This window comes from Plecotus auritus, assembly GCF_963455305.1.
Source record: "Plecotus auritus genome assembly, chromosome: 6".
NCBI lineage: Eukaryota > Metazoa > Chordata > Mammalia > Chiroptera > Vespertilionidae > Plecotus > Plecotus auritus.
The window spans coordinates 14,188,119-14,212,993 of NC_137773.1; the positions used below are offsets into that span (position 1 = coordinate 14,188,119).

At 44.6% G+C, this 24,875-nt stretch overlaps 1 pseudogene across 1 annotated transcript; it reads left to right on the forward strand.

Moving 5' to 3' along the window:
- The first annotated feature begins 5,318 nt into the window (after positions 1-5,318).
- LOC308250648 (N-alpha-acetyltransferase 10-like) lies at positions 5,319-6,051 on the forward strand (annotated as a pseudogene). Its single transcript has one exon. The product of its transcript is annotated as an N-alpha-acetyltransferase 10-like (transcript).
- Positions 6,052-24,875: the final 18,824 nt, after the last annotated feature.

Genomic DNA, 24,875 nt, shown 5'->3' on the forward strand with positions numbered 1-24,875 from the left:
CCCTCTGCTCATACCAAAGTGGTCTCAAGTCAAACTTAATTTCTAGTCTATATGCCCTTGCTTGCATCAGCTATCTTGTCCCACCTACATTTTATGCACATGTATGGGTGTGTGCACACACTCATACACATATAAATATTATTGGAGCCAAAACAAATTTAAAAGTTATTTTCCCATGAAGTCAGCTATTATGACCCTAATCTAGAATTTATCTTTATAATTGTTGGATGATGATTAACTCTCTTTTTTCCCCATTTATCACGTATAAATACCTAGCACAGTATCTGGCATGTAATATAGAAACCTAACATATTTTGGATGGATGGATGGATGGATGGATGGATGGATGGATGGAAAATTAACTTATATTCTCTGGCAGTTTCACAGGAATTTGTTTATCTTATACCCTCCCTGGTCAGCCCATTGCCTTACCCACAGTAAGGGCTCACTGAGTGTTGTTTGGATGGGGAAACAGGGGAAGAAAAAATCAGTAAAAGGGAAAATCAAGACCAATGCCCAGCTGTACACATTCTCCTTTCTATTGAAAGGAGTTATTGAGAAGACAAGCAAGGGGTTGACAGCCAGTCTCTGGACTCTCTCCTAGGGCCTTTTTAGAACACGAAAGTTAATTATGGAACCAGATTAACAGTTTCTTTTTTGATACAGTGGAAGTAAAACCAGCAGGATGCAATTTAGCTCTTCTCCCACTTTCCAAATAGCAGCAAATTTTCATACAAAACAAAGAGACACTTGAATTGCAAATTACTTAGAGAATCAGCTAGCAACCCTAATGGAAGAATATTTCTGCTACTTTCAAAACCTGGCTGTTGCCCTTGCAGATTTAACCATGTAATGGCACATTCACAAAGGCTTGGGTGGCTTGCTTTTTCAACTGTGGGCCAGCTGGTGAGGAGGGGTGGTGACTCACTAAGCTTTACCAGAATCCTACAGCATGTCGTTTTGCTCAGAACATTTTCTCTTCTCCAAATCGTCTCTAACTCTCAGATCACCCATCTCCACTCCCAGAATTGGGGCTGATGGGTTCCTAGAGGTCATCTCTTTCATGGGTAACAAGAGAAAATGCTTATGAGGGCAGGCAAGGATTCAATGAATAAAGCAGGTGGTCAAGGTACCTGTCCGCATCCCCTGGGAAGTGGGTGAGGACTGGGGTGAATTCACAAGCCCCATCGAATCATCGTTGTCATGTGGGAATGCTGGGCCATTGCCTGTTGTTGCTAGGTAGTTTTGACAAGTCTTCAATCTGAATTATTACCTAAAATATTCTTTTTAGCTGTTGGCATATAACTGATACAGTTTTTTAAAGTACCATCTATTGGCTGGGTATGGATTGTGGCCAGCAGTTTACGACTTCTGATCTAACTTAACTTCCTCCCTTGATAGATAAGGAAACTGAGGCAGGGTGAAGGAAATCTTTTATAAAAGGTCCCAAAGTCACACTCTTCTGACTTCTGACTTCTCATCCAATGGCTAGCTGGCTGCCCCACACAGCTTCTCTCAAGTCTCCATCCCCTGCAGGACACAGGGCAGTTTTATTTTCACAAGAGCATTTATAAAACCTTTTTTCTGATTCAAATAAATAATTCCTGGTTTTTAGAGAATCTAGAAGACAAAGCAAGAATCCTATATAATAAAAGACTAATATGGAAATTGACTGAACGGTGGAACAACACAGGAGCTGCCCCCTGGTGGTCAGTGCACTCCCACAGAGGGAGCTCTGCTCAGCCAGAAGCTGGGCTCATGGCTGGTGAGTGCAGTGGCAGTGGCGAGAGCCTCTCCCACCTCCACTGCAGGCAGACGGTAAGGAGCGAGGGGTCCTGGACTGCGAGAGGGCCCAGGCCGGGCTGAGGGACCCCTTCCCCAATGCAAAAAATTTCATGCACCAGGCCTCTAATCCTACATAATAAAAGCCTAATATGCAAATTGTACCCCTGACCAGAGTTCGACCGGGGGGGAGGGGGGGGGAGCAGGGCCAGCCAGCCAACTGCCCACGGCCCCTCCCCCCAGCCGGCCCCACCCTAGCTGGCAGTGGTGGCAGGCAGCCAGGGGAAGGGGAAGGGAGGCCCCGACCGGCAGCCAGCAGCCGCTAGGGACCCTACCCTTGCACAAATTTCGTGCACTGGACTTCTAGTAAGAAAACATAAAATTACACAGTGGTGCCACTTGATTTTATTTGGGAGAAATGGGAAGCTGGGGTGGGAACCTGGCTGGAGACAGGATGCTTCCAGGCACAGCCACTGGAGGGCGCGGTGGCATCTCACCTGGGTTAGCCCCAGGTAAGTCTAGGAAAGGTAGGACGGGGTTGGAGATGTGCACAGCCAGCCAGGCAGGTGGCAGAAATGAGTCAAGGAGGCCAGATAGGGATTGCAGTGAAGGAAGGAAACATGTCTAAAGGACTCAGATGCCATTCAGCTTCAGCCTGTGTCGTCCTGTGGGAAGGCACACAGGGTTGACAGGCCTTTTGATTTTTTTTTCAAGTGAAGCTTGAAATCTAAGCTGTTCTGTAACATTTTTCAATGTAACTCAATTTTTTAAAAAATGTGAGTCAAAGAAAACACACAGAGGAGCAGGATTTGGGTTGCGGGCTTCCTCTCTATGACCTCTGCTTAGTGACTCAGTGCGGGTGGACCAGGCACTGGCCAGGGCAGGCGGCTGGATAGAGAGGTATTTCTGACTAGTTCAGTCACAGACCAGTGGACAGGGCTGGCACAGGGACATCAGGAAGACAGACTGCGGAAGCAGAAGCCAACCGTGGACTTAGAGCTGCAGTCCCATGGGGAGAGGGCTGCAGCCAGAGCCCACCTGCAGCCGGGACAGGTTCTTTGGGGAGAACATCTGTGCAAATATAAAGCACCTACTGTGCGGCCTTCTATAGTATGTGTGGCGGGGGGGCGCATGCATGTGTGAGTGCACACACACGTAACCACCTTTACTTTGCTAAAATAATACAGATCATCTATCCCCTCTCTTGATAGCCCTATGGGAGACTTCTCCATTTTCTCCAGAGCAGAAATGTTCAGGTCTGTAAGATACCAATGCATGTCAGTTGTTTCCACTTTACTGTAACAAATCACAGAATGAGTAGGTTGGAGTCTGCAAGGAAGGAGATCTTGACCTCCTGTCCTTGCCTTTCTCTGAGACTCCATTTCATCCTTTGTAAAGTGAGAACAATGGCACCTGCCCTACCTCCCTATAGTAGTGAGGAATTGTGTTTGGAAGTGACAGAAAACCCAACTGGCTAAAGCAAAAAGAGTATTGGTTCACACAACTGGAAAGCTCAAGCATTTCCATTATAACTGGAGCCAGGTGCCCAGATAACAGTGTGGTTTGGTACCTCTCGCTCAAAATTGCAGTCATGATTTCCCATGTTGGCTGCCAGCCACTCCAGGTGTGCATCCTTACCCTCCTAGGTGCAGTAGAAAGAGATCTTCTCATCCCCTACCTTTTCAACACGAGTTTCAGGACTGACTTTCGTTGGCCCCAATCAGGTCTTATGCCTGTTCCTGAACCAGGTAAAGTGGCAAAGGAGATGAAATGCACCTAGTAGCTGGGCCAATATGCATTCTTTAGAGCAATCAGACTTGTAGCTAGAGTCTATGGGAACATGATGTGCATTGTGGAGAGCAGTGGTTCGAGTAGGAGACCTGATTCCCTGGTAGGAATAAATCATTCCAGTTGAGACAACTTCCTGGAAAAATGTTCAGCCTGATCTGTAGTTTGTTGAAAGCTGGAGCCATCCAGCTGGAGAGGAAAGGCCAAAATGCTTGATTACAGCCTGATACCAAAATGAGATGGTGCATTTTGTATCTATTTTCTCTCTCGTGTCTTGCAGGCTTGCTTCAACAAGAGGATTGGAACTAGTGACACTTGTTCTGATGAGAGCAACTACATAAATAAAATTAGTAATATACCTCTAGGAAGACTTCTCTCTATGCATTTACAAATCTGAATCTTCTGTATCAGTCATCATTGAGGCTAACAATCAACTAAAACTGAGGTGTATAAAAACAGTCCACTTTAGCCAGATAGCATATATTTATAGCTGGGACCTTCAGGGCCCACGTCAGGGATTGGTGTGGCTATTTTAAGCAGATAAAAGAGAGATTTGGAGCAAGGTTGTCTTCAATCACTTCCTACAAATATTCAAATATAAGCTCACAGGTGACTTACAACCAAATGGAGACATCTGGGGAACTGTTACCTTCCTTTGGCTGCACAAAGCAATCGCCAATACCTGAGTGATGGTAGTCAGCGCACAGTGAATAAGAAACCTGAGAGTCATTTTAATACAATGAACTCCTATTGGTAATTTTCAGGCATCAGCCCAATGCTTTAGCTTAAAAAAAAAACAAACCTGGGTTTTAGCTTTCCTATTCTTGCTGATTTCTTTTCAGACAGGTGGAAGGTTTTATTAAGCACTCGGTATCTATAGAGCTGTGCACATCTTTGTGAAGATCCCAGACAAATTAAAAAGTCAAATTAGCAATGCATATTTAATACTGCTTTGTAGTTTGTTTTTTAAAAAGCTGGCAGCAATGTTTACTCTTTGAGGGGAGTTTATAATTATGCAAATCGGAGGCACAGTCTGCATATGGTTTATGATAATGCCTTGGATGTTACATCCAGAGTCTAAAGTATTTCTGAACATTTCTTCAGTTTTACCCATGACTTGGAGGGAGGTTAGCCAAGGCGAGGGGCCTGCTTTTTCTTCAGTGATTTAATATATGATGCCTTGGAACTTAGGTATCTGTACAAGCTTTGGACTTGGAGGAAGCACCACTGAGATTTGCATAGCATCACCTCATAGCAGATACTGCTGGTTGCCTTTGCCATAACCACTCATCCTTCCTTTCTAGTGGGCTAATCAAAGTGAAGTCTGGAGGCCAATAGCATTCGAATCACCTGGTAGTTCCTTAGGAATGCAGGCTCCCAGACCTACTGAGTCATAATATATTTTTTCAAGACCCTTGGGTATTTGGCTTACACATTATAGATCCAAAGGACAATCCCTTGGAGTCATTCTCACTAGTTTCTTATTTCCAACATATCTCATTGCTTGAACCAACAAAGTGAAGCTCATGTGAAGTAAAGAGTAACTAAACACGCATTATTTCAGTAGCTTACACCAGGCATGTCAAACTCACGGCCTGCGGGCCACAGGCCTCATTTAAATAAACAAGGCTCACCGCCCCTTCCGCCGCCGCCCCGGGGAAGCCCGAACCTGGCCCCCGCTCCAGCCCCAGCCCGGTCCGGCCAGCAGCAGCTGACTGCGCGTTCACGATCTGCTAGGAGTCGCCGTCATGAACATCCGCAATGCAAGGCCAGGGAACCTGATGAACATGCAGCACTGCAACCTGCTGTGCCCGCCAGAGAACTACCAAATGAAGTACCGCTTCTACCATGGTCTCTCCTGGTCCCAGCTCTCCTACATCGCTGAGGATGAGAATGGGAAGATTGTGGGGTCTGTCCTGGCCCAAATGCAAGAGGACCCAGATGAGGTGCCTCACGGACATGTCACTTCACTGGCTGTGAAGCGTTCCCACCGGCGCCTTGGCCTGGCTCAGAAGCTGATGGACCCGGCCTCCCCAGCCATGATCGAGAACTTCAATGCCAAATACGTCTCCCTGCATGTCAGGAAGAGGAACCGGGCCGCCCTGCACCTCTGTTCCAACACCCTCAACTTTCAGATCAGTGAAGTGGAACCCAAATACTATGCAGATGGAGAAGATGCGTATGCCGTGAGCCGATGAGCGGAGGCGGCACCTGGAGCTGAAGGAGAAGGGCAGGCACACCGTGCTGGGCGCCATGGAGAACAAGGTGGAGGGCAAGGGCAACTCACTGCCCAGCTCAGGAGAGCCCGGTGGTGCGGAGAAGGGCCTGGCTGCTGAGGACAGCGGTGGTGACAGCAAGGACCTCAGCGAGGTCAGCGAGACCACAGAGAGCACCCACGTCAAGGACAGCTCAGAGGCCTCCGACTCAGCTTCCCAGAGCCTCCTCTCCCTGCCCTGGCCTGCCCCTCCCTTCCTCACCTGAGGTTTCACAATAAACTTAAGGGGGCTGGTGGCGGGGATAGATAGATAGATAGATAGATAGATAGATAGATAGATAGATAGATAGATAGATAGATAGATAGATAGATAAGGCTTACAGCCTGCGAGTTTGACATGCTTGGTTTACACTATTATCGCATGGCGGGGTGGGGGGGGGGGGGCGGGGGGAGGTTGGGAGGAATCTTTCATGCCAATTTGAAGGAAATTTTCTCCATTTAAAATCAACTATTTACTCCTTAGAGCATTTTATCATTTCCAAATCAACTTTCCTCTGTTCTCTCATTTGTTCAAAATGGCAGCCCTACAATGAAACCAAACCATGAGGGTTAGGATAAGGTGACCTTTGGTGCTCCCAGCCCCTCCTTCTGGGCTTATCTTCTCTATTTCCTTAAGGTTTCCAGCACTCTTGGTCTCTCTCTCACTCTCTCTCTCTCTCTCTCTCTCTCTCTCTCTCTCTCTTTCTCTTTCTCTCATCTCAAGCAAAATATACTCTTGATAAAGTATAGGATGCAAGCCATTTCATTATTTTATATACTTTTACAGATTTGTTCTAGTAGTTTGTAGTCATCACCTCTCATAATGAAAGAACATCTTGGTCTATCATTAAAGGAATATTACACATGAGGAGGAGTGAAGCCATAAGAAGTATTGACTATATCAGAATTAGCAAATAAGTTTCATCTGTGCAATTGATAGCTTCCTGGAATTCTGTGATAGTAAGGATTCTAAGCCTGCATCTAGGTTCACCAGGAAAATATATTTAGTCGTTAATCAGTGATGTCTGATAATAACCTTGAATAAAGGTGGAGATGCAGCCATAGGATGGTTTATATCAACATTCACTAAATCTTTGTGTGTCAGGCAAGGTCAAGTCACTTGCATGCTGGCTTGGTTATCTATTGCTGAATAGCAAATTACCCCCAAAATTTAGTGGTTTAAAGAATAATATTATCTCACAGTTTCTGTGAATCAGAAACCTTTGAGCAGATCTCCTGGTTCTCTGCCTCAGAGTTTCCCACAAGGACACAATCGAGGTATCAGCCATACCTGCAGTCTTACTCAAAGACTGGACTGGGGAAGGTTCCACTTCCAAGCTCACTCATGTGGTTATTGGTAGTAGCATTGAGTTTCTCAAGGGCTGTAGCCCTGAGGGTCTCAGTGCCTCACTGGCCATCGTCCAGAAACTGCCCTCAGTTATTTGCCAGATTGCCCTCTTAAGAGGGCCGGTCTGCAAAAAGAATGAGAGAGAATGTTAGCAAGAGGGAAGTCAGTCTTTTATAACTTAGTTATAGAAGTGTAATCCCATCGCCTTTGCCTATTGTAGTCATTGGATGCAACTCACTATGTCTACTCAAGGGAAGAGATTACACAAGAGTGTAAGTACTAGTAGGTGGGAATCATTGGGAGCCACCTTACAAGCAACTCGCCATACATGTCTTATCCCATTTGATCTTCATCATGACCTCTTAAGGTCCATGCTATTAATTGTCCCATTTTTACAAGTGAGGAAGCATAAAGAGGCAGTCATTATTCAAGATGACATAGCTAATACAGGACAGCTGGGATTTTCAGCCACATCCACCTGACTTTAAGGCTGATATTATTGTCACTTGCATTTTGCCATCTCTAGAATTATTCTGTTGGGTGGTCTTCGAAATGTTTTGCTCATGAACTTCTACTAGCAAAATCCTTCAGAATAAACCTTTCCTCTATGCATAAGCATTTATAAAGTGCATCTTAATCCATAGTTAAATTGAGGAAAGCTTACTTTTCATTGCTAAAAATTATTTATAAATTATTTTATTCACACCATAATGGATTGCTTTGCCCTCCCCTGGGATAACTCCCACGTGGGAGGCTACTGATCTAGCACCCTTCTAGCTGTGACATTCTATGATCCATGACTCCCTGATGGGCAGTCAGTGGGCTGATTGAAGATACAGTTGGAAACTTCTGCTGCCCAACCACTTAAACAGGAGAAACCGTCAGCCTCGTCCTCGTCCCATGATGGATGTTAGAAATAATGAGTGAGTAGGAGTTAGGACAACTCCTTCCTCTCACTTGGTTTCATCAAGTCCCTGAAGGCAGAATTGGAGCAGTCTTCTTCCAGCCTCAGAGCCATGGGGCTTCATTATGGGAGAAAAGAAAAATGTCTTTCCAGCTACCTCCTGATTAGACGTAAGGTACGGAGAAAAGTTCAGATGCAGTTTCCAAGTGAGGCGCTATATTTCATGAAGACCTATTTATTATCGTCTAAAGATTATGTATGTGTTTATTTTTAAATAGGTAATTCGTGCATGTGATAAAAAACATGTTTACTGCATTGTGGATATTTAGTGACAATTAAGCTTCTGCAGAGACTACGTCTGACCTTTCTGCCCTCCTCTCCTAAAATAACTACTTTCCGTGTGTATCCTTCCACTGAGTCAGTCCATTCAAATACACATGTGGATGCTCTCCCCCGCCCCATATTTTGGTAACCCAAATGGTACACACATTGTTCTACACCTTGGTCTTTTTTCACTTCATATTTCTTGGAGATGGTATTATACTGTACACACAGCACTTTTTCTTATTCATTGAAAAATAAGAATGACCCTGTAGTATTCTGTAGCATGATTGCACCAAAACTTATGTAACCAGTCCCCTATAGATGGATATTAGGATGATTACGTCTTTTGCTCTTATAAACAGTGCTGCAATCACTATATCCTTTAGAGAATTGTATTGGAAAGCATTTGGCTTTCAGTGTTGCTGTCTGACCACTTAAGAACCATGTATCATTGTTCAGGCCAGGAAGGGGAGTGACACTGAATAACAGGGACATGTAACTGCCTTTTGCGCTCCTCCTGTGTAATTCCCTTGCTCCAATACTTGGTACCTCTGCTGAGCAAGCCCCATGGTGCTGCTCAGAGATGAATAGTGTGTGGCTTTCCTTGAAGACTAAAGAAACCAAGGCTTCATCTCCCATCTCTGCATTTTCCAGTGCAGCCCTGGGAAACGAGCGTGGGAACTCTGCCATGGACTAGCTAACAGGATTTATCCAGGGTGGTAGGGGGGGGGGAGCCTTGAACGGAGGCAGCATGGTTGGTGGGAGAGTGCCAGCAGGTCAGTGTCCTTGAACTGTGCTGATAGTTCCCCAAATCAAGAAACTGCCCCCAGAAAATGGGGGACTGGATGCTGGCCAGGCATAAACCATAAGTGCCCATTCTCAGGAATGTTCAAGAAGTCCCTTTGTCACCATTACTTTTATAGCTCTGCCTCTCCCTGCCTCTCTGGTCCTCTTTCCGCATCAAGCTTTCCATCTCTAGCTTTCCCCAACTTTGTGATTGGCCATCATGTAAGAAGGGGGAGGTGCCAAGCTCAGGCATCCGCCTTATTTTGTTTAGTCCCCATGTTGTCCGATCACTCAGATGTGGAAACCCACCTCTTCCTCTTGCCTTCCTGGCCAGCTGCAAATGGGAACTATTCACAGTCGCTCAACTGAAATGCCTTCCGAACACATGTGTTTGCTTTGTTTTTCAAATCAGTATTCTGGCCGACAGGCACATTCACTGAAATCGCAGCCCTGGAATTCTGACTGGGCAGGATTTTTTACATGTGGACAAATTGTTATAAGCATACAGATGACTGAGCTGACTATATCGTTCCCTTCTGCCAGGTGTCATAGGGAGTGAAGGGGGGCAGTTAACCCTTAATAACAACAGCAGCAGCAGCAGAAGCTACATTTGAGTTCTTATTTTATCCCGACGTCTGTATGAGACATGGACATTGTGCTGAAGAATACGGGACCTGACGTCAGTCTAACTGGTTGGGAACCCCATCTCTGTCTCTCAGAAGCACCAAGGCACGTCCTTGACCTCTCTGAACATTAATTACATGATCTACAAAAAACAGTGTTATAAACCGTCACCACACCAACCTCAAAAGGGCTTTGTGAAGATCAGTCAGGCAGCCCACGGAGAACACGTAGCCCAGCGCCTGGCACATAATAGGCTCGCAGTACCAGTTAGCTGTTCTGGCACTATCTCTGCAAGATTGTTTCTTCCAACTTCATAAATGTGCAGACTCGGAAGCACAGAAGGTAAATCACTTGCCCAAGACCACAAAAACCAGAACTGGGCTTCAAACTGGGATTTAAACTTAGGTCTGTCTGTCTCAATTCCTCAGCAATTTATTAGGACATAAGGCAGCCCTGTTCTAAGCACTGGGAATAGAGCTGCAAGTCTTGGTCCTCATGAAGGTGACAGTCTAAGGAGATGCATGGAGCTCCCTGACATACCTCCCATCCACTGCCTTTGCAAAGCTGCCCTGGGTACCTCATTAAAATGCCCCGTGGATACTCTTGACAGTAATTGCAATAGCTAATATTTATTGGGTACTATTAAGTGCTCACTTATCTCTCCTCTAGCTCTGTGAGGTAGCTTCTATTATCATTTTACAGATTAGAAGTCTGGGGCTTGCAGAAGGCAGAATGACTTGTCAAGGTCATATTGCTAGAAAATGGTGGAGCAGGGATTTGAGCTCAGCGCAGTCCAAGAAGTCAGGGTGGCTTGTGGACTAGGATCAGAGCTAAAACAAAAAGCTATGTCACTGCTACAGCCCCCATGTAATGACATATAAGGAGTGTCCCATTCTTTGTGCCCTGAGTTCCTATAGTTACCTCCAAGGGTGGAAAAAATACTAGAAGAGACATTTCGTCATAAAAACAGAGAAATCAGGTAGCAGGATTTAAACGAACTGTGCTCCCCTGAGCTCTACATAGTTGCATTTTCAAGTACCCCAGCATCCAGGGGCAGGCACCATTAGGTCAGCCAGTGGCAGATCCTGACTCCCTGCAGCCTGTGGAAATGGAGTTTGGCTTGTCTGGGTGCAGACAGGCATGGCTGAGAAGGGATGGGCAGAGGCAGAGCCCGGAGTCTGGCTGATAGACGCAGCCACAGCCTGGTGACTTCTGCAGAATGGTAGATCACGGAGAGGACTGTGTTCAGAGGAGCTGAACAAACGCAGTTCTGCCTCCCTGATTCTGAGGATTCATCTGCATGTCTTCAGGAGCCTGGGGGAGCAGGGAGCCGATGATGCTGGCAATGAGTGAAGTGCGGCCAGCATGATTTTTCCCCGTTTGCTGGCTTTCTTCATGGCTCACAGTTACCAGCCCTCGAAGGAGGGTCTGCTCAAACCTAAGGCACCATGAGATTGTTGATGGGGAGTAAAAAACAAGGCAGAGAAATGAGGCTTCCTGCAGAAAACCAAGAGGCCTTGCCCTTCATAAACAAAGCCAAGCACAGCTGGAGCCTGAGTTCAGGTCTAAGTTCCTTATAGAAGAGAACACACCACCAAAGCTGAGGCTAGGTCTGTCTTCTTGTTTGCAATCTGGAATTAAGGAATGTAAAGCAACAAGACCTTCCAGGATTGACTCCCCAGCTGCCCCCTCAAGGTGAGCAATCACCGTTGGAAAACAGAGAGAACAGCCCAGGACTATGCTCAGGAGGCGGAGCATAGTTGAGAGAACCAGAACGATAGGATGTCATCTGTTTTTGAGGTCCATGTAGTCCTGGTCTACGATGTGTTAGTGACTCTTTAGAGCCCTCCACAGATTTCTGCCTGCGGATTTCCTCTGTGGTGCAGGGAAATTGGGGGATGTGTCCGGGTGTTAAAGCATCGCTGACTTGCCTTAGGGAAGGCTGGATTTTTAGGACACAAGGCCATAGCCCAGGCATCACACAGGCTCTATCCTACAGATACCACTGCCAGATGGCCTCCTGAATAATAGATATTGTGCCCAGGAGGAAAGGATCACATCAGAAGAGCAAGCCTGGCCCACAGCGTGTATGGGATGGCACGTGCTGTAGCTGTAACCTGGGGATAGTATGAAGGAGACCTACCATGCCCTGAGAGCTGACTCTGAGCCAAGATATGTGCAGAGTATTGAAATAATTTCTTGCAGCAGCCCTAGGAGGAGAATGTTCTTGTTAATCCTTTATTCTTATTTATCACTGAGGTATTCATCCTCATTGTAAGGATGAAGAACTGTAAGCTTGGGGCGAGATCTCAGGTCTGAGATAAGCATTAAGGCATATAGAAAAAGAAAGATGAAAGATTCCTATGTTTACTAAAAGGAGCAAAAGTTATTGTTAACCAACACCATAATTGTTAATCATGACTTTTTTTCCATAACAATATTTGTTGCCCTCAATATTTCTCTATGGTCCATTTTCCCCTCAGTTGTAAAGTAGATTCATAATGTGCCTACATCCTAAGGTTGTAAAGATTAAATGATTTAATGCGTGAAAAGCACTTAGCACCATGAACAACTCGCAATTGTTCAGTGAATGTTAGATATTGTTATCATTACTATTATACTGTGATTTGGTTTTTAGAAGCAGTAAAATTTATTCCAGTCTAAGGGTGAAAAATACAGTAAACGATTCAGGTGAGTGCATTTATATATGTGCTAATAATATGTTTTTATAAGATGACTTCCACTTCGGGCTTTCAATACTGTATTCGCTTTTTGTTGCTGTGTAACAAGTTACCAGAAACTTAGCTTAAAGCAGTGCCTATTCATTATGTTAAATTTTCTGTAGGTCCAGGCAAGGCATGGCTGGGTTCTCTCCTCAGGGATTTTATCAGGCTAAAAATCAAGATATTAACTGGCTGTGTTCCCTTCCGGAACCACTTCCAAGCCATTCAAGGTGTTGGCCAAATTCAGTTCCTTGCATTTGTAGCTCTGTAGTCCCATTTCCTTGCTAGTTGTCCTTAGAGGTCACCTGCATTTCTTGTCATGTGGCCCCCTCCATCCATCCATCTTCAAAGCCAGCAATGGAAAATCTCTCATCCAATCCATCACACTTGCCAGGAAGAACACAGTCCCTTTGAGGGGCTCACCTGATGAGTCAGACTTACCCAGGACCTGAATTATATCTGCCAAACCCCTTCCCAGCAACACCTAGAATAGTATTTGATTGAAGGAGAGAAGGCTTGTGTAGACCAGGGACCAGGAACCTTGGGGACTCTGTTAGAGTTCTTCCTACCACAAATGCACGTTCTCAATCACTCTAGCTTAAATCAAAACCAGATGAGACAGTGAAAGAATGGGAGTGACTCCTTTTTATGTACAGCTTGTAACAACTCTTTAAAGCAGTGGTTCTCAACCTTTCTAATGCCGCGACCCTTTAATACAGTTCCTCATGTTGTGGTGACCCCCAACCATAAAATTATTTTCGTTGCTACTTCATAACTGTAATTTTGCTACTGTTAATGAATCGTAATGTAAATATCTGTGTTTTCCGATGGTCTTAGGCTCTACACCAGCGGTTCTCAACCTGTGGTTTGCGACCCACAGGTTGAAAACCACTAGCAGTGTCGCCTAAGACCATCGGGAAACACAGATATTTACATTACGATTCATTAACAGTAGCAAAATTACAGTTATGAAGTAGCAACAAAAATAATTTTATGGTTGGGGTCACCACAACATGAGGAACTGTATTAAAGGGTCGCGGCATTAGAAAGGTTGAGAACCACTGCTTTAAAGGCTGTTCTTGTTGTTTTATAACCATACCCCACATGTGAGACACCCAAGACCCTTGGCCAGCACTTAGCAGAAACAAGGGTTCAAGATGCTACTCTTGATGTATTATTAGACCCCCTAGGAATAATCCCAATTACACCTCAATACTGGCTGTCACTTAACCTTTTAATGCCTATTTTATCACCTTCAAAAGAAAGAGATGAACATTGACATAAATGTTTAAGAGTACGTTTTACATGAATGATAATGCTGACAGCCAGCTGTCATTTCTTGCAAGCTTACCAAATTCAAGCACCGCACGCACTCCTAGAGGCCTTGTCCTATAATGGAAGGTGTGTGGCTCCAGAACTGAGCCAGAGTCATGATTCAGTCCCAGCTCTATCTCCTTGGGTGAACTTTCTAACTCCGTAACTTTAGAGAGTGGTGACTAAATGCACAAACGAGGATAATAATAAAGGATAGATAATGGTCCCCAATGTAAGTGTGGATGCAATATGTGGTATTCACTCAATATGTGGTGATTATGTAAATACAGATCCTACAGCCATACTTTTTTTTCTAAAACTGAATTCATTTTAATACCACCTTAACGATTTTTGCCCTAAATGCATACCATCTGTTCATACTACCTGCATACTATATATTCTTTTAAATCAATGTTTTCTTATCTGTGAAATCATAGTTTTTATATACTTGTTTTGTTTTTTTCTAAATTCATGCTAAAATAAATGCATAACTATTGAAAGTGTATTGAGCAAAATTACCATGTATCACACTAGAGATTTCAACTGTGCATGTTGCCCCGCTGGCATGGCTCAGTGGTTGAGCGTCGACCTATGAACCAGGAGGTCATGGTTCAATTCCCAGTCAGGGCACATGCCCGGGTTATGGGCTCGATCCCCAGTAGGGGGTGTGCAGGAACCAGCCAATCAATGATTCTCTCTCATTGATGTTTCTGTTTCTCTCTCCCTCTCCCTTCCTCCCTGAAATCAATAAAAATATTTTTAAAAGGAAAAAAATTGCGCATGCTGAGAAGCACTGTAGTGAGGGCATGAAAAGCCCCCTTCTAAATGGAAGACAGTGCTCCTTGAGGTCTCAGAGGAAATGAATTGAGGGCTACCCAGACTTTAAAAAACTTCGTTTTGTTTCTTTGAGAGAGTGCCTTTGAATTGAATTCATTTGATGTTTAAAGTAAGCCCAGGCAATGGGGGGTCAGGGAAGAACATATTCAGTTAAAACAAAAATGAAAATATGCCAGAGCCGGAACTTACACTCAGATCTTTTTCATTCCAAGGCCAAGTTTTTAAAAAATCACAAGAAATGGGGGCAATTGGAAGGAGGTAGGTGAGGAAGTGTGTGCTGGGGTGTGGCAGGGGCAGGGGGAATAGAGAAGGAAAGATGAGAATGCAGAGGAAGAGAGGCTGGCAAATGGGGAGAGAGAGAGAGAGAGAGAGAGAGAGAGAGAGCATTAGGAAAGAAGTTGGGGTGGGGCCCTAGCCAGTTTGGCTCAGTGGATAGAGCATTGGCCTATGGACTAAAGGATCCTGGGTTCGATTCTTGCCAAGGGCACATGCCTGGGTTGCAGGCTTGATCCCCAGTGGGGGGCGTGCAGGAGGCAGCCGATCGGTGATTCTCTCTCATCATTGATGTTTCTATCTCTCTCTCCCTCTTCCCTTCCTCTCTGAAATCAATTTAAAAAAAAGTTGGGGTGGGGATGATTTGGCAAAACCTTTCTTGTTACCCAATTCTCAGTAACAAAGTGCAGTTCCCTCCTATCACTTCTCTTTGTATGTTATTTAGGTGATTGACAGCTCTTCTGCCTTTAGAACCCCTCTCAAAATCCACATGGCTGCACACAGGGCAGAGTTATAAACTATACAACATGCTCGTGATCAGGCCAGTATGGCTCCGGGATCTGAAAACCAAAGTGAGATTCTTAACTCTGAGTCCCTGTTTGGTTGAAAAAACAGCCACACTAATTGCATTGCGGTAACCAACAGAAACTGATGTCCAACAGGAGAATGTCGAACAGGAGAATGGGATGATTGCAGTGTTTCCTTTTGACTTTCCACTCTTTGCCAAGTGGTTCTCGGGAGATGGATTTTCTCATAGCCATTTGCTTCTACAACTAGAATTCAATTCTCTGCCTTGCCACTGCCTGTCCCAACAGGTACCTGGGGAAGAGCACTTTCATTCTAGATTTGAATTAGGCCCAGACATCTGGTGTGAACTGTGGGTGCCTATTTGCACACCTACAGGCTATTGGCTGTAAAGGAGCCCAGCCTATCTGGAGATTACTAGTGCAGATGGAGACTGTAGTCATTTAATTTAATAGAGCCATTGTGTGGGCCTTGTCGAATGTGCTGCGATTGTGAAATGTGGGCCCCACCTCAATTTCAGGTTCTCTGCGCTGTTCTTCGTGTAAGGAGCATTTCACCTCCTCTGTCAATTTTCACAACGAATACAGTCAGTGAGGAGAGCAGTCTTGGAAACCTTTTCAGGGACAAGGAAAAGGGGGTGGGGGAGGGGTCCTCTGGGAAGGATTTGAATTTATCAAGACAATGAAATTTGCCTTAAATGATAATCTTCCCTTGTCTGTTAAACAAATGTGCCGTGTACCACTCCAACCGCATCTAATGAGCCTCCATCTTCAATGTGCATCAGGAAGTGAACATCTGGCACCCAAAGGGAGCCAGTGTGGCAGGAGATGGTCAGAGGGGCCTCCTGAGCACTTGTGTTTCCATGACACTGAAATGACCCCTTACTTTCCCACGCCTGGAGCACCAACTCAACACTGAGGCTCCTGTTTCATGGAGCCTTCCCGGTAGCACCTGTTTTATTTCTCACTGTGTCCCCAGTACCTCTCCCAGTGTCTGACATAGCTTCCGTGCTCAATATGCATTTGTAGGAAGAAAGGATGATTAATAAGTCCACTGAGGTAGTATTTCCACTAAGACCCATTAGCTTCTGGAATGCATCCCTCTGGATGTTCTCAAAGCCCTGTGCCCGTCTTGGGTAACTTGCTGGAAAAATTCCACCTGTCTGTGTGTTCACTGGCTATGAAACTGGCTGCTCTTACATTGCTTCCTAATCATCTCTTTCAGGCCTGTGGCATCCCAGCTAGCTTACGTTTTAGCTGAGGAGAGGGGCACTCGCAGCACAGTGGCAAATGATGCAACAGAATAATGCTCCATGGAGCAGTGCTGGTTACATGCTGAGGAGTTCAGAGGGGAGGGACTTCCTGTGGCCCAGGAAAATGAGAAAGACCTCACTTTATATCTTGAGTGTGGGTCGTCAGAGAAATTGTGGAAAGTCTTCCATATAAAGAGGAAAGGACGTAGAAAGCAGTTAACAATGGGGATTATGGACACATCTGGCTTATATTCCCAGCTTCCCTGTTAACAAGCAAATCCTGGAGCAGAGCCCTAGCAACCAGGCCGGGCAGGCATTACTGCAGACACTCCCGAAGAAGAGTTAAGAAAACAATTCACCTTTGGGGAGGATGGAAGGTGAAGAAGAAAATGTTCACATGAAGGTGGTGAGGAGAGATGATAGGAGGGAGCGTAGGAGAGAGCAGACATATGGATATTCCTTTGGGAACAGACGCATTGGCTGTTCTTGCACAGCATATTGCTAGAGGTGTCTACAAAATATACACACTGATGTTTGGAAAGACTAGATTTAAAAAGACCTGAGATGTTCACCCAGGCCTTACTGCATTCAGTAAAACACATGGTGAAGCAAGGATCATTTTTTTTAAAAATAAGCTGCTGTTTTCTTTTTAATATTCAGTGAAAGATAATTACCCATGCATCATTTATGGGAGACAAATCTATTCTCTTATTATCAAGGTTAGAGCCTTGGAATAACATTTGAAAACACACACCTGTGTAGCCATTCCCCTCTTAAGAATTTACCCAAGGAGAGAGAGAAATATATATATTTGTACAAAGAAATATAGACAAATGTTCAGAGCAGTTTTATTTGTAATAGCCAAAAACTAGAAACAGCCTCAACTCAACTTCCATCATTAGGCAAATACATAAATTTCATATATCCATACAACAAAATATTTATGCTAAGTAAAAGAAGCCAGACACACACACACACACACACACACACACACACACACACCAAAAAAGCACATATTCTGCATGATTTTTCTTTATAAAATGTTCTAAAAACTGTACAGAATCTATAGGTCAAAAAGCAAGTCAGTGGTTGCCTGGAGGACAGGGCTGGCGAGGGACAAGGACCTATAAAGGGACAAAGGAAAATTTTGGGATGATGGATACATTAATTCTCTTTATTACAATGATGATTTCATGACTATACTTGTGTCAAACTCATCAAGCTTTCATGACACTTTAAATATGAGTAGTTTATTGTATACATCAAATATACCTCAATAAAAACATAGAAAAAAATGAAAAGAAATAAGGTCAAATAAGGTGGATCTGTGGTCCTTTAGCTCCCGTTCCCCGATGGGTGGCATGTGTTGCTATCCCTGTGGTGCTAACTGCAGTGGCCACAAGACTGTCTGTGTCCTTTAGTGCCAGCCCAGTGAGGTCTGCTGACCTCTGTCATCTCTAGGAAGGTCCTGCTGGTGCAGTCCGTCATTCAGTGGTCAGCCAGCCCACGCTCAAAGAACTGAAAAGGCAGCAATTGCTTAGAAATTGCACACAGGTAACATTGGTGGCCTCATCTTGGGCAATCTTCATCAATAAGTATGGAGCGAGTTATACTTTGAAGCTTGGAGGTCATATAAGTACCCATCTGCTAAAACAGTGTCTGAACACCTCTTCTATAGATCCTTGCGATACATTATCCTTGAGGTTCATTTCACATCTTTATTTGTACCACTGATTATATGTCTTTGAAAGCTTATTGGATTTTACTTCAATTTTTCAATGTCTCTTTCCTGACCAAGAAACAAAATCAGATTTATTTCCCAGCAACCTTCTTCTTGGGGATGGGTAAACCATGTTCATGAATTAGGAATTTGCATGGGTGGTATTTGAAGATGCTTTTGACAATTTCTGTCATCTAACAATCACCTTTCTCTATTCTGTATATATTAAACAGAAAGTGGCTATAATTTATATTATAATGAGAAGCTGCCTGCTATAGTAGAAATTGCCACAAACTTTGCACTCATACCTGGACTCGGAGCCTATTTGTGTAATTTCCTAGCTACATGATGTTGGCCAAGTTTCTTAACTTCTGTGAACCTCAGTTCTCTTCTATAAAGTGGGATATTGTTGTAAGGGTTTAATAAGATATTTTCTTTGTAGAAGTTTAAATAATAAGAAACCATAGTGTAGTCATTCAGATCATGGGATCTCAAACCAGACCACCTTTAGTCAATCCTGACCTTGCCACTTACTTTGTAACACATTGTGTCAGTTTCCTCATCTGTCAAAATGGGGATGACAAAAACACCTACTTCATAATGCTGGTATGTGGGTTAAATGAGTTAATATATATAAAACATTTACAACAGTACCCGGCACAAGATGAGGACTCATTACATGTTAGCTGCCATCAGCATGATTATCACAGTTATTTGTTATGACATGTGCCACATAATAGGTGTCGGATAAATGGCAGGCATTGTTCATTTAAAACCCGCTGTCCCTCTAGGTTTTCAAAACAACTTCTGTCCCCTCTAGCCATCCCTGAAGTACTTTCAAGAAAACCCAAACATTCTTGAGATCACAATAAGAAGGATACTTTCCCCCCTCGTGTGTATGTGTTGTTCGGCAAAGCAAATAGAATAATAACTAATGCAAGATTTTAATTATCATGCATGTCAGTGCTGCTGCTTTGCAAATCAAATGTAATTAGTTCTGAGTACTTGCTATTTCTTCAATCCTTCTCCAGCTCAGGAGCAAGCATGCTAGAAATATGTAATCTATACTAATAATAGAGGGATATGCAAATTGTCCAGGACGCCATCACATTAACAGTAACGACCTAACAGCAGGCTGCGTGGTGCGACCAGGCTGGTAGGGGGGTTAGTGAGGGACAACCAGACCACTGAACAGCAGGCTGCATGGGGCAATCAGGCCGGCAGGGGGGTTAGTGAAGGATGACCACAATAACTGAACAGCAGGCTGTGTGGGGTGACCAGGCCAGCGGGAGGCGGGGGGGAGGGCAGGTGGGGGTGACTAGGCCAGCAGGGGGGTAGTTAGGGGCAACCAGGCTGGCAGAGGAGGGCAGTTGGGGGCAACCAGGCCAGCTGGGGGGGCAGTAAGGGGCAACCAGGCTGGCGGGGGGGGGCATTTGGGGGTGACCAGGCTGGCAGGGGGGGCAGTTAGGGGCGATCAGGCAGGCAGGCAGGTGAGCAGTTAGAAGCCAGCGGTCCAAGATTGTGAGAGGGATTTCTGACTGCTGGTTTAGGCCTGATCCCCGGGATCGGGCCTAAACTGGAAGTTGGACATCCCCCAAGGGGTCCCAGATTGGAAGGGGTGCAGGCTGCACTGAGGGGACCCTCTCCCCCCCATGCACAAATTTTGTGCACCAGGCCTCTAGTCTATAATAATAAAAGCGTAATATGCTAATTAGACCCGACATCCTTCTGGACGAAGCCAGGGCTGCAAGGGAAGCCCAGGTCCCGGGTGCCTGCCAGTAGCTGGAGGGAAGCCTGGGTCCTGGGTGCCAGAGGGAAGCCAGTGCCGGCAACCGGGGAAAGGAAGGCCTACTCTTGGATGAATTTCGTGCATTGGGCCTCTAGAATGTAATAAATATAAATATGTGAACAGCCAAGGTGAATCTAGACCAGCCGTGGGCAAACTACGGCCCGCGGGCCGGATCCGGCCCGTTCGGCTGTTCTATCCGGCCCGCGGAGCCTAAAGAGCGGAGGGTTCTCTTGCTCTCCCCTCCGCTCCTTTACTTTGAATTTATATTAGTTCACACAAACACTCCATCCATGCTTTTGTTCCAGCCCTCCGGTCCAGTTTAAGAACCCATTGTGGCCCTCGAGTCAAAAAGTTTGCCCACCCCTGATCTAGATAGAGCCTTGGAAACAAGCAGGATGCCATCTATGCAGGAGCAATTACAATGCCGGGAATTTAGACTTACCACACTGAGTTCCACCCAAAGTATATATCCTAGAAGGGGGGCGGAATATTTCCTCACTGCAATATTAGTTACCATTGGGCTTATCCATCAGAAAATGGTGCAAACGTTTTGAATTGATGATTTTTATCTTAGCCCCCGGGAGCACTCCTTAATGTAATGGGTTCAGTCATTTATTGGACCATTATGTGAAACAGTACTCTCCTTTATCTAACTAAATGCATGTTTTTCACCTAGTTATGTTTGTTCACACTGAATCTTGCATGTACATGTAATTCATAAAGCAAAAAAGGAGAGGAGCCAAGGGATGTAGGTTGAGAAATGAAGCCAGTGACCCCCCCAACCAATCCCCACATGCACTCCTGTCCCCTACAGCTGCCACGAAGGACTTCAAAAAATATCCAAAATCTTCTTCAGATCACACTTCGAAAACCTCTGCTCTAACACACTTTTCTTCACTCAGTTTTCAAAGAAGCTTGCTCATCTTCATATTTGTGTATTTCACGGAAAGCCCACAATCCCTCTGACTTCATCGATTGTGCTTTCATCCATTTCAACCATGTTGCCTTTAAGCTGCCTACTTTCCAAGGTGAAAATCCTAAATTTTTCTATAAATCAAAAAAATTACTCTTCCTACCATCCATTTTTCTAATCATTGCAACAATTAGGAAAAAGGAAATAGACTGAAATTTTCCCAAAAAAAAAATTTAATCTGGAAAAAACACAAGTAAAACTTTGGAATGATTGAAGTCCATGAATTATCATGGGGCTGGAGAGGAGGAAGATGGATTCTTTCAGCAAATTCTTCACTAATGGACCTCACGGGTTCTTCCTTATAGCTTGACATTAAGGATCCACACAGAGTATGAGAATTTAACAGAGATCAAAAATTGAAACCACTTTTTTTTTTAAGAGACCAACAAAGATGATAAATAAAACTGTCGGTGTTTGTTACTCATCAGTCTTGTGAAGGCAAATCTGTGACATGCATGCCCCTATTCCCATCTCCAATGCCCTATAGAACCTACAAGGCATAGATCACTAAATGATCATGGCATAGGTGCAACCTCAGAATCCTTCACAACACAGAGTTCGAGGCAGCCACTACAGTTAGTTAATCAGCATTGGCATGTGATTTGAAGCCCTTCTGCCAATACTGATCTAGTCCAATCACCAGATCTTACGTATGGGAAATAGCAGACCAGAGGGTGAACTATTTGCTCAATGTCACACAGGTAATGAATGGCAGTTAACCATGCCCTTCCACCAAACAACTCTGGGTCCATTGCACTGCACATGCTAGAACATGTATTGAACCCTATCTTAGAATTCCTGTGTTCTTATTTCTCACATCAATATATATGGAGCTAGGAGCATCTCATGGCCTTCTCTTAGTCCTAAAGTTGTTTTACCATGTTCGTTCCTCTGTAGCCTTTCAAAATTGATGTGACTTATGCTACATGTGGGAGATAGCATCTTATAAAGATTAAGGGCACAGGTTTACCTGACCACAGGTTTTACCTGATAGTCCTGCTTAGCCACATACTTGCTGAATGCAGAATGCAGAATGCAGAATGCAGTCTAACCTCTTCGAATCTGTTTCCTCATGCACAGAATAAGTACCCCTTCGCAGGGATGCTATGAGATTAAATCAGATCCTATATGTGAAAGTGCCTAGCACATGGCCCAGAACTTCCTTCTTTCCTTTTCTCCTTCAATGTGGCTCCAGAAGTTATTAACTTCTTGGGCAAGAAACTTAGCCTTTCTGAACCTCTTTCTTTATTTAAAAAATCAGGGTCATGTTAGTACTGACCATGCTGGGTTGCTGTTAGGAGAAATGGAATTACAGCAGCAGCACTAGCAAACTCAACTCACAACAATGGTATGCGCTCTGGACCCAGAATCTTCTAGAAGACTAACCAGATTGCTTGGACTTAAATGTCTAGTCCCAGAGGCTTTTTTCATGAATATTTGTTATAGCTGTGCAGGTAGAATGCAAAGGAGATGGATACCGTCAGAAGGCCCAGCTCACTCTTGAGAGGGAGTCTTTATATGGTGAGCAGGACAGTCATTGGATGGCAAGTGTGCAAACCTGGATTCTCACTGAGCCTGTCCTGAGCTTGCTCTGTGACCTCTGGTAGGTCATTTAGCCGCTCTGGACTTCAGGGTAATCCCCCATGCCTACCTCATAGCATGGGTGATCCAAACGAGAAATGACCCAGGGAAATCTAAAGACTCTACAAATGGAAGGAATTGTATTTTTGTCTTTTCCCTGGAACAAAAACAACAACAAATGGGTGAGATCTGCCCCCTGGAGTTAGAATCAGCTCTAGTTTATCTTTATTCTCTTGCATGCACAAATGTCTTTTTATGTGAAGATTTTTATTTTACTTGATTGGAACTGTGGCTGCCCTACTTAGAGTCAAAAATGTCTATGAGCATCAACTTTAACTCCCACATACAGCCAGGGAGATGATGCAGACTGATCTTGGCCACAGAGAACCTGCTACTGAGCTTAGAGTGAAGACTTCATGTTCAGAGTCCCTGAGCTATTCCATCTAATGATCTAGTTCAGCCAGGACCAAAATGTAAAACATATCTTCCCTTTTACCTGCCCCTCCCACCACAAGCAGACACATATGCACATGTGTACACACATTCACACTCACACATACACACACTCACTCCTTTCTCCAGGCCCCTTGTGTCAAACATTTCAGAACAACTCCTGCCAAGGTGCTGTGAGACTCCACAGTGATAACCAGAGGGAATGCACCAAAGACAGTATTAGTTCTGATGGACCATTTTGACCAGCAGCAAAAAGGTTCCAGAATGATCTGAAAGTACTAGGTAATTGAGAATGAGTCCTTTGGACTACTAGGTATTTAGCAGACAGTAAGATAAATCCTCATCTCTTGCTTAGTTATAGAAAACAGATATATAGCTTCCCCCTACAAACACAGTGAAAGGACTAGAATGTTATAGGTTACCATGGCAACTTGGATGCACTACATGCAGGGTTCATCCTGTCACTATGGAAAACTGGAGGAGAAAAGGAAAACAACATTAAGCTTCTCTCTGTTTTGCAGGGGTGTTTTTTTTTCTTGTCAAATATTTTGAAGTGACATTTCATGGCATAAACCTGAAACCACTTTTTATGAACAGAAAGGAGAGGAGAACATGATGGGGGAGAGGATAGAAGAGGAGTGAAGATCCGGGGGACATGTTTGAGAGGATTGAACTATGGCTGGTGTGGCTGGTACCAATGAAACTGAAAGGGAAGGAAAAGAAAGCAATAAATATTTATTGAGTACCCACCACATGCCTGATGCTGTGCCTAATAATGAACCGTCTGCAAGCTCTCAGAGCTCTGTCTGGAAAAGAAAAACCACTAAACAAGTGTTTGCATGTTCTTGTAGGGCATAAATGCAGGGGGAGATGGGCACAGGAGGCCGATGGTGCTGACACAGGTTTGGGGTGTGGTAGATTTCTCATAGGAAATTTCTGTCGGCATCGGAAGACCGAGGAGGGGAGAGCAGGTGAAAAGATCCTGGGACATCCTGGTTAAAGGAGTGAAATGTGCTGAGGCCTTGAGGAGAGAGAAACCAGGGACCTGGGAACTGCAGTAAGTTCATTATGTAAAGTTATGAGTGTGAGGAATGCATTAGACAAGAGCAGTGGACAGGCATGGGTGGAGTCTAGAAATTCTAAGAAGTAGAACCAATAAAAGTATTTGGGGTGAAAGAGAGATAAAGAAGTAAAAAATACGGACCAGGTTGCTGGGCGGTTGAGTGACTGACAGAGCCATCTGCTACATGGGGGTCAGTGATGAAGGAGAGGGTTTGGCACTATTTTGTCTGGTGACAAAGAAGCCAGATTGGTGATGACTTGTTAAGCCGTTAGCATGGTACCTGTCGAGCTTTTGTGTGAGACTGTGTGTGGGTGTGCTCTGAGTTTGAAGCAGACCTCATGGAACACCACGAGAAGGTGACATATTTAGCTTAGAACATGACAAGAGGGATCTGGTGTGGACCCCACCACCAGGGGCCTAAGAGCAATCTCAGCCTAACAATGCAGAATATCTTCCTACTCTCCATCTTCAATGACAGCCTGCATCCCTTTGCTTCCTTCTTTACTGCTACCAACACATGAGTGACAGGTGGGCATCCTTAGCCTGGGAGGGAGGAGGAGAT